An 11,822-nucleotide genomic window follows, 5' to 3' on the forward strand; every position below is an offset into this window, starting at 1 on the left:
GGAGAGGGTAGACAGTTAAAAAATGCTATTATAGATATCTAAGTACATAAGGATATAAGCAGTGATGAAAGTTTTGTGTATGTTTGCATGATCTAAGAAAAGAAACCAAAAATCAACATGATAGCCCTGACAATCTGATAACCGTTTAAGAAGGAGACCAGCTTAACCTTCATCACGTTTCATTAGATCAAGTGCAATCAGCTGTGACAAGGGAGGAGGTGGATACAGAAATAAATAGGTACTTTGGCAAGAATTGTCCGGATGTAACAAATCGGTCAATAAGTGCCCAGCCATACTACCAGATGGGACCACATACATCATATTTTTCGGAAGTAAAAACATTCAAAAGGTTACTGTCAAAATTTCATGAGGCTTAGTTTTTTGTTTGTCGAGTTACAACGGTTTAAGTTATGTTACTTTTGATATTTTTAAAAACGATGGATTCAAAGGAATTTTGTGTGTTGATTTATCATTACTTTTTGATGGAAAAAAAAAGCTTAGCTTGAAAAATGTAATCCGGACTCTGCTCAATCGAAAACAAACATGGAAGGATGGGTTGGACACCGTTGATGCTGAACGCCCTGGCCGGCCAAATGAGGGGGTTATTCCGGAAAACATTGAAAAAACCTTGAAAATCATCTTGGGCAATCGCAAAGTGAAGTTGCAAGAGATAGAGGACTATCTGAAATTATCAAAAGGTAGTGTTTACGCCATCGGACATGAACATTTGGGTATGAAAAAGCTGTTTGCCAAATGGGTACCGTGTTTGCTCACACCAGTGCTAAAGCAACAACAAGAAGATGATTCAAAGAGCTGTTTGAATAAGTTCACACGAAATAAGAAGGAGTTTTTGCGTCTGTACATCACATTGGATAAAACATTGACTCACCACTTCACTCCAGAACCAAAACAGAAGTTTACTGAGTGGTGTGCCGATGGAAACCCCCGTCCAAAGACTCAAGCATCGGCTGGTTAAGTCATGACCTCTGTACTTTAGAATTCAGATGGAGTTTTATTCATTGACTGCTTGGAACATGGAAAAACAATCAACAGCGACTATAATTTCGGTTTGAAGGCCAAAATCACCCAGAAAAAAACCTCATTTGAGGAAGAAAAAGGTTATCTTTCAAAAGACAATACACCTTGTCACAAGTCAATAAAACAGCCTTAAAATTGGTTGAATTGGGTTTCGAATTGCTGCTGCAACCAACGTATGCTCCTGATCTGACCCCCAGAGACAACTGGCTCTTTGCCAAACTCAAAAAAAGGTTCCATGGAAAGAGATTTGGCTCAGATGAGGAAGCGATTGTCGAAACTGAAGCATATTTTGAAGGTCTCGATAAATTGTTCAACAACCGTGGTATCGAAAAGTTATGGAAAAGTTGGAATGATTGTGTCGTTATAAAAGGAGATTATATTGATTAATAAAAATTAATTTTGTCAAAAAATGTTACCTTCCTATCTAGGCTCGGGACTTATTGACTGATGTGATAGATCATCAATTTTACTCTGAGTACGACAAGGACTTAGAATTATAACTCTGCAACAAATCTTCAAAGTTTCATTCTTTCTTTTGTGAGCTTATACGAATTTTCAATCAGGGTTTGAATATAATTGAATGCAGTAGAAAATGATGTTAACTCTTAAGGAACTAAATAATAATCACAACAGCTGTGGTAAAGTAAAATCATTCTTCAGATTACCAATTCCAAAAAAAAAAAAGAACATGCAAGATAAAAAATAAACTTGATTTTAATCGCTTGTAACAAGTCTAATGCAATTTTGCTAAGTTGCTTCTATTTATCTCATCCCTTTACCTGCTTTAATTATTATGGACAGTAATTCTGGAATCTAGTTTATTTATAAACGAATTAAGATAATTATATTTATTAAAATAATCTGAAAGTATCACTGGAAACCCGTTAGAAGCTGATTAATTAATTAACCTATTCCCAGTATCAGGAGCATTTATATATAATAAGAAATAAATGATTTGAAGGAATATTTTTAATTAAATTATTGGATTCAATCTTGAAAATTACATTAACAGAAGTTTATCTTTAAGAAAAAATATCATTGTTAATTTTAAATTATAAATTATTATTATTTGTGATAAGTATAGAAGCTATGTAGATGCTGTCCAGTATTATATCTGCAACACCCAGATTTTCCATTTCCCTTACAACGTCTTAACTGAGGGATTACAACTAATAAGAGAAATCTTTAAGCTACCTATTCATCTAAAAAACAGTTGGATTTCGGTTCATTATGGCAGAGAAATAATAAAAAGGCAGATATACATTTGTTCTAGCTTTTCATGAGTCGCCAAGCTTGAAATTTAAAGCACTACTGATTAGTTCAACATAACCATAGCCCATTTTTTATCTAATTCTCTCTCCATATACAGCTGTTATTACATCCAAAAGATCAGCTTCTTAGAAAAAAAAATTCTAGGGTTTGTTTCACCACTCCTAACAAAAAACACATATTATGAACATTTTTACAAAAAAAAATTCTTGCAAGATAAGATATTCCAGTTCAATAGTTATTATAAGACTTAAAAAACTTTCAACTATAGTTTCATTAATTTTGAGATAAAAATGTTATGTAAGTAGCGCTATTTAAAGCAATATAAGTGTTAAAATGTCGAAATAAAATATTTAGATATCTTAACTGAATTCATCATCAAAACAAACCTTTCATAGTCAATAAAACTTCCATTCAGAGCTTATAGTTTTTCCTCAATAGATCAAAGTCTTGAAATTGTTGACACAAATTTTAGTGTCAACAATTCCCAAATATTTTGTATGTCTCATTCTTCCTATTTGTGAACTAAGACACTTCTGGAATAAATGTATACTATCTTCTTCCTTCTTCTCACAAAAGCTCTAAAAACTTGTACTGCTCAGTTTCACAGATTTATTCGTAGGCTGCGAATTTTTAATGCCCCTATAATTTATCCACCATGTGTAAGGGGAATGCAAAGGGGTTTGAGTACTTTTTAAAAGCACCTTGGCACATTTATTAATCCATATATCTTCCTCAATATTTCATTAAGCTTCAAACCAGATGAGGTAGGTAAAATAATGTTGTTCTCGTTGTATTTCATTCGATATACTTTTAAGTGAATGAGAAAAGTCATTCACAGGTCCTTTGGGACAAAACAAGTGTGAATTTAAAACTAAAATGTTTCTGTCTTTTTTTTAGATCATTTATTCTGTTTATCTGATCAATAAAGAGCCGCTATCGCTTTATTCGTAATTTTATTGATGTTTACTTCCTTTCTGTAACGTATGAATTAGTGTATAATTAAGAATAAGATTTTATCTCTTTGTTAGTAATTAAGAATCTTGTTAGATAATCCAATAAAAATGGTACCTACATAAGAGAGTAATAAGAAGTAATTGTATTTCTTTTAAGCCTTGATCCCACTTTCTATGATTTTCTTTTGAAAATGAATGATTGAGTATGTAATCACAGGTCCTATTACTTTTTTTACCATATTAATTAATTTTGATTTTTTTTATGGTTGTTATAGACCCCTTGATTTGGCAGATAGACATTTTTTTATAAGCTTTTTTTTAAATGACAAAATAAAAGGGTCCTAACCATATTTAAGGAAAGTCATGAAAGTGTGTTTACATTCAATTTGTGTTTTCAAAATATTTATTTAAATGTTTTTAATTATGATTGTTTGTTTAACAGTTTGATGTTTGAGCTATTCTTGTAATAATTTAAAGTTCATCATATTTTTGCTTCATCTTCTAAATCCATTCATGATTTTTTAAATAATTTATTTATCTATTTTTTTTGGAGGGTACTTTATTAGTTTCTAAGTCATTTACAAATTTCTGGAATTAATTATCAAGGTTTCTACAAATATTTTGGGTTTATTATCTACCCCAGCGATTGACATGGTAGGGGGTAGGGAAATGTCCAATTTTGTTTTATAATAATTTAGAAATATGGGTTGTTCTAAAATCTCTAAATTTTAATATTATGTTTTTGTACTACAATTTTAAAATTATGATCTCACAATTAAAATATCATGTTTAAATTTAGAAATAAATTTTTAAAAATATTGAGACTCTATTTCTGAATTCCTAGTTATTTTGTAATAGCTTTAAGTAATTTTTTTATTTAAAAAATCTTATGTCATCTTCCATCCCGGGTTATTGTTTTTTTTCTCTAATGTATGATTCAAGTTTTCTCTACTAAAACAAATGCATTTTATGTAACATCTAAACTGCTATAATGAAGACTCAAAACAATTGGTTTTGAATAGTTTTTTTTCATATTATCTTCTTAATATTGTGAAGATAAAGCCTTCAAAAGACTTTCCTCAATGGTATGTCAACACTAAAATGACGGCTGGTAACAACCCCCTTAAACGACGGTGGATATTAAAAATGATACCCATTTAATTTTTAATATTTGTATCTGCAAGGATGTTAAGATTTGCAAATGATGACGGACCTTGGTTTTTTTCAAAATGTTTTCCTATCTAAAACAGGCAGAATTCTCTTTAATTCCTATTTGTGCTAGATTGTATATCTTGTCCGACATGGATTGACTCTTCTAATAAGTTGGTTGACTTATTATTCCTAGAAGGTGGTAATTGAGGTACTTGATTGTACCCTGAAATTTCTTGAAATATTAAAGTAGCAATATAGCAGCAAAACTAATAATGGTATTCAACAAAATTTCTCACTGATAGGCTTGTCAAAAACTTCAGAATAATAACCAGAAGAATTTGACGGAGGTGGTTCGACATATTATTTATCTTGTTCCAATTCGAAATCTTTTGAATTGGATAACGATGTAGACACAAGATAATATCTTCTCCCTTCAATGGATAATTTTTCTTTGATATCCTTGTACAACAACAAATTGAAACAGACTTGCTTGTTTAACAAATTCTATGTTTATATTTAAATAAGAAAGGTACACATTTCATTTTTAAAGTTGTTCATTCATGTCTGACCTTGCTTAAGCCTTTTCATACACATTATGAGACAAAAAACTTATTTACAATAATTGTATTTCCAATATGATACCCACGTCTGTCTAGGTAGTTTTTACTATTTCAATGAAACGATTATTAATTTTAATTTTTAATCTTTTTTTTTTTGTTAAAATAATATGAATTAGGAGAATTCAAGTAACGTTGAACAAATATAAATATAACTCCGTCGTTCTAGTGTCAAGAGTTCAAAATATTGTGTAACCATTAAATAGCGTACAACATATTTTTAAAAGGGAACTTTTAATCCAAAATTTGAAAAATAGTGAGGAAGTACATAGTTTTAGTAAACGTATGTTTATTGCTAATGTAATTTATAGAAGCATTAGTTTTAGTAAGACACTGAGCATTGCCTCCTTTTTTCCCCACATAAATGGCTTCTAACGAAATAGTCTGATATATTCAAAACTAAGGGATGAATTAACTACACTGTAATTCTATAAAAATGTAGCCAAGTACATGGGATGACATTTTATTTGTTAGAAGGATCTATTGGTGACATAAATTAGTCTATAACTAATGGTACAACAAAAAATATCATTTTTTAATTAATTTAACAAGGTGAATTCTGCAAATAGGAAAAATTTGCATTCGTCTCGAGGAAAAATAGTAAATCAACGTTATCTATGTAAAAAGCATATCCAAATATTCTACGGTGGAAAATAATGTTGTATTGTAGGGAATGAAATCTACCCGAATGATGAGACGTACTTCGTCACTTTCTCTTAAAGCTTTGGTTGTATTGAAGTAACTAACACAAGGTTCACATTTTCGACCCAAATTAAGAAATGGCACTCCTTAATACTTTCCTTTGCCAAGTTTATCGTAATTTGAGGTACGTTTTATAAGTACCTATATAATATTTTTTCTTGTTTGGTCAGAGCCGAACCAAAAACTTTGAACTGATGAATATAAATTCTCTTTTTATATTCTATGTTTCCGTCGCAAATGAATTATTAAATTGATAGCAACCTTTCTTTCAAGATTCTACCTTCATTCTACAATGTTGTGTTTGAGGGTCATCTTTACAAAAAGTGATATCTTTTTTCTATGTTGCTATTAGTATGTATGTTCGTCAAGGTATATGTAACAACATATTATGTCAATAAGTATTGTCTTTTTTGTTAAAATTGTGAATATTTGGTTTGTTTTTGGATTTATTTTGTTTTTATTTTATTCATCGAAAATAGCAAAATCTATCAATTTTATTATATACGAGATGTTTGCAAAAAGTAATGAGGTTTTTCAAATTTCACGGGCTACAAACGTTTGGTAAGCTAAATTTCTTTATTTTTCCATCTTAGTACATTAAAAAAAAAACTTATATTTATTGTGTAGAGCTAATTAATATGTTTAGTTTGTTTGTAAGAGGCATAATACTAGGAAGTATTTGGTGTGTTTGGCGATTTTTTGATATTAAAAAATATGGGTCAGAAAATTTGTATGAAAATTGAGCCAACTGTTAATTCAACTATCATACAACTTCATAAATGTATATTTTTGGCTTTTCTATTAAAATAATTGAGTGTTCTGTTAATAATAATTACATATTCAAATCATTTATGTGCAATTTTAAACCCAAAATTTCCAATTTCGTTTAAATAAAAATCTATTCGATTACTATGTAGGCAACGAAAGTATTTATTGTTTTGTCAAATTTTCTATCTATAGTAATTGAATCAAAGGGAATGATGATTGTCAGGTTAAAGAATTCAAAGGGTCGCAGGATCAATGAAAATAGCCACCCTGCACATCAGTAATAGAAATGTTAGTATTGTATACAGAAAACCGGGACACGAGGGCCCCCAAAAAAGTAAGAATTAAACATAATTACATGTTTTGAATCTATTAAAGAGGCAAATCTTTTATATGAGATTGTACAGATTATATTTATTAAAGGTTTTTGTGTTTTGTCCAATAGAAAAATAAAAAAAATATATGTTTATGTATAAGACAGAAAAAAGTAAATATAAATCTCTAAGTTTGGTTCAAATTTGCAAATAAAAATAAATTTAATTAAGTTTTTTATCTATTATATTTTAATACATAGTTTATGGTAAATGTGTTCAATTGAATTTGAAAAATTGTATTAATAAACAACATGTAAAAAATTATTGGTAATATTCGCCAAACTTTGACTACTTACTAACTTTTCTGAAATAGTCTAAAACTAACACTAGTCAACTAAACTTCAACTTATTTTGCCTTTGGATTGAAGTAATTGTTATTTTATCGTAAAAAACATTGGAATGTTTTCTTAAAAATATTTTCTTAAATATCAACCTGATTGATAATTATTTTTGGTTTGAAAGATCTCAAGATATTTATGAATTTAAATTTTAGCTCGTTTTTTTTCAAATTCAAAAATATTTTAATAAATATTGAATGCCTTGTAAGTACCAAAAAATGACAAAATATGTATCTTTTCATTGGAGGTGTAATAAATTATTCATATTTGAAGACAATAATCAAAATCATACTGTGCTGTAAATGGAAGACATATAATAATCATAATAAAAAAAGAGCATCTAAAAAAATACTTTAAAAGTTATTTAAGACTTGTTGCTTGAAAAAGTATTTTACACATTTATTAAACTATCAAGATTCATGGATAGTGATTAAAGTGTTACTTCATGTTGGCCACAAAAGTTTTTTTTTTTTTTTACTATTTCGGTTATTTTCATTTTTCTCCATACAAAAGCAAGCAGGAACAAACAATCTCAATCCGAGGTCGAACATTCTTTCAGAGTGAAATACGGGCTCTAAATTGGCTTTCTGATATAACAATGCCATTTTAATATAAGCTGTTACAACAAAATTAAAATATTATGCAAATGGAAGATAATGGTTTTCATCTTTGCAATTGAAAAATGGGTCTTTTATTGTTTTTATGTGTTATCATTAATTTTTTATTTTTGAAGAGAGAGCATATAAAATAAAGTTTTCGCAAGTGCATGGAAGACGAAGATTAACAACAATAATTTTTAGATTGGTATTTATAACTAGTTATGTGTTTTTTTAGATGGCCACTTTTTTGAAGAATGAATTTTCTTTTCCTCAGAAGTTGTCATTATGATTTAATTCCTGAGTAGAGACCTTTCTTTCCTAAATAGATTGAATTATATTCAAAACCCTGCTTAAACATTCGCGTGAGTCATAAAAAACAGAGAGTAACCTGGAGGATTTGTTCTGGAGTTCTAATTGTAAGTCCTTGTTGGCCTCAGAGTAGAATTGAAGATCAACATCAGAGTAATTCACGTCATTGTTTATATCCTTCTACTTTAACTGTAAGAGCTGATTGTAGCTGATTTTATGAAACGTTATGACAGCTAAGATTCTCTCCTCCAAAATATTCTTCAAATTTTTAGGGTTAACATGTTGATTTTCCATTTTTTTTAACATTCCCAAAATACACACGATTTTAATCACTATTTGTTTGTTTAAGTCCCCGTTGCACTGGGAGTGAAATTGAGGATCGAGATCAGAGCAATTCCTACCTATGTCCTGTTAGATACGGAGTGGAATTTCCCTCATAGCTGCTTATAATAAAGCGTCATGACAACTAAGATGGTTTACTCCCAAACATTCGTCAAAAGTGTCAGGATGATCAAATTCATTTTTTGTTTTTTTTCTTTTTTCATCGTATAGCAACTATTGTAAATATGGGAGTATCGTTCTTGTTTGTATTTGTTATATTCAAACCAAAATGTTGTTGTTGCTTTTCAATGAAGATGGGAGATTGAGTATTCTATTTTTATGTGTGTTTTTTTTTTCCTTTTTTGATGTAACATGTTACAATATACAAGTAGCTACATTCAGGTTATGTTTCATATATGAAGAGTTGAAAAGGGTGGACTTTTGTGGATATTTGACCTACTTAAATTGTATGCCTTTTACGTTATATTTAGCTTCTCTCAAATGGTAGTATGTAACTCTTACTAACACAAATTACATCTAACCATTATGGATCATCAAATCAAATCGATAACTCGTATATACATATAAATAAAAGGGAAACATTTTTGTAATGAAAAATAAGCTCAAGATAATTGGAACAATCAATTGGGTCAATATTTCCCTTACTATTTTTTTTATGGACAACCCAATCAAGTTTGTTCTTTATCAATTATAGAAGAATTATATTTATAAGTTATGTCAGAATACAAGGAATAGACTGATATTAACAGACTTTTTAGTATCATCATATGTAAGAACCATATAAATATAAATATTTGGATAGCAATGTATTCTATACATAATATTAGCAAAAGTTTGTTTTTAAAGCTATGGAAAATTGCTCTAAAAACAAGCATTCACCCAAATGCTAAAACGAGGACCATGTCATAATTTTGTATAGTAATATGTCTTGTTCTCAAATTTTCAATTCCGTTGTTCCACTGGTTTTTAAAGAAATTCAGAATTAACAGTAGCCTTATTTCATTTTTCTAGTAACCCCACGATAGACAGTATCCTCCACCACTATATGTAAAGTTGACATGTTTGTTATGAAAAAAAAAAAAACACTTGTAAAAATTTAAAAACAGCAAAAGAGGGTTTTGCGTGTGCTCTTTTTTCTTCCTTTGTTCTCTATTTAATAGGTTGTGGTCGTGCTTACTTCTCCCCCCGAAGGAAACATTCTTGTCTATGTTTGGTATTAATAGTCTTTGAACAAACTGAAAATTTATATTATACCCAAGGTAGTGTTACTTACTGTCGGTTGGGTTAGGGTTACATAAGTTGCATAAGTGGGGTCCCGCTGTTTTCTTTAGCTATAATAACTTAATACATAGTTAATAGTTATACTTATATTAATATTACTTATTAATAATATTTCATATTTACAAATTGCAATATGTGTAATTTGTAAGTTAGTAATTATTATGATTTATACATACACTATTATCTTGTGTTGTTCCTGGGTGCTCCAGGGGAGAATAATTGCAATACCCTTCAAATGAAGTACATGTTTAAATGGTAGGTTACTCTGAGACCAAAAGACGTTAATGGGGCACTTTAGAGGTCATCACTATACTCTATGTAATGTGAACAATACTGCAAGCTAGAAGATTTCCGTGTGGCAAAGCAAACTCTATTTACAGTGGGAGGAAAAACATACTGGCATTTGAAAAAAGACGCAGTCTTATCCTTTTGTGTGGAGCAAGTAAACATCTAGTGGTGGAAAATATTCGTTCGATCAACAATGAAAACAGGGCAAGTTAAAAGTTTTTAAATCTTTCTAACAAATTTGGATTTTTAACCCCATACTTTTTTATCTCATTCAATAAATAATATGGTAAAATAATAATCGATGACAACAGCATGAGTATGAGTCCTGATCAATTCTTGGATGTTTTAGTGAAGAAGGCATAAAATGAAAACATCAATGACAGTATTGTAAGTCCCAAACAAGACAAAGATGACCTCTCAAATCTGTGGACCACAAATGATAAATATATTAAAACTACCTGTACAATAGATGACCTCTTTCACCCTATATTCTCGATCCAAAACTTTATTAATAATCCATAAGGTAGATGAATAAAATAAAACACTTCCTTGGATATCTGAAAAATGATATTATTAATCTTAGCTTCAAAAAGGGTCTTATACATGTATAATCAAATATTTGATGAACTGTGTAAAAGTACAGTTTCCAAAGTATCACAAGAGAAATAAATAGTGAGGAAAATTAGTTGTATTTCTTAGCTCACCTATTTTTTTGGAGTTGGTAAACTGAAAAAAAGTATTTTCTTTTCCTAAGCAGTTGTTATTATTATTTAATTACTGGGCAGTGAACTTTCTTTTCGACTACATTCAATCATATAAAAACCGGATGAGACATTTATGTGTGTTAATAAGATAAAGAGAGTAACCTTGAGGATTTGTTTTGGAATTCAAATTGTTTGTTGGACTTAGAGTGGAATTGAGGATCCACATAGGAGTAATTATTGCTAATGTTCTATTTTCTTATTTCCTTCCTCCGCCGTCACAGCTAATTGAAGCTGATCTAATGAAATGTCATGAAGGATTAACTATTCTCCTATTAAAATCCAGTGTATAATGTGCATGTTAAAAAAGAAACCGAAAATCAACATGGTAACCCTGACAATTTGAAAAATATTTATGGAGGAAAGGAAGAACAATTATCATTACTTTTCATTAGGTCAGCTACAATCAGTTGTAACAAGGCATGAAGGAGAAAAGGATATAAACAAACACGTTAACTAGAATTAATTTGATGTCGATCTCCAATTTTATTCGCAGACCAACAATGACTTACAATTATAACACTGAAACAAATACCGACGGCGTTACGCTGAGTCTTTTATGAACACACACGAATATTCAATCAGTTTTTGAATATAATTGAGTCTATTAAGGAAATTACGTTCACTACTAAAGAATTAAATAATAATGACAACTGCTAAGAAAAAGAAAAATCCTTTTTCAGATTTCAGATTCCAAAATGGCGGATCGGCTATAAAATACTATGAATTTCCATCACTGATAATAAAACTTTTGAAAGAAATAATTATGAAACTGTGTTTATAATTTTTTAAGCTAAGCGTCCCCCCTCTCCTCTTCTCAATAATGAAAGCCAGGTGATCATTCATATTTTTAATTTGAAAAAATGTATTATTTGATCAATCAAAAATTATCATCTATTTCAGTATAACTTTAACAAACAAACAAAACAAAAACGCATTAACAACCTAAAAAACAGTTTATTAATCCTTAATAAATACGTTACTATAAAAAAATCATTTAAAAACAATCAAATAAAAACTACAAAGTTAAT

This window comes from Lepeophtheirus salmonis, chromosome 3 (genome assembly GCF_016086655.4).
Source record: "Lepeophtheirus salmonis chromosome 3, UVic_Lsal_1.4, whole genome shotgun sequence".
NCBI classification, from domain to species: domain Eukaryota; kingdom Metazoa; phylum Arthropoda; class Copepoda; order Siphonostomatoida; family Caligidae; genus Lepeophtheirus; species Lepeophtheirus salmonis.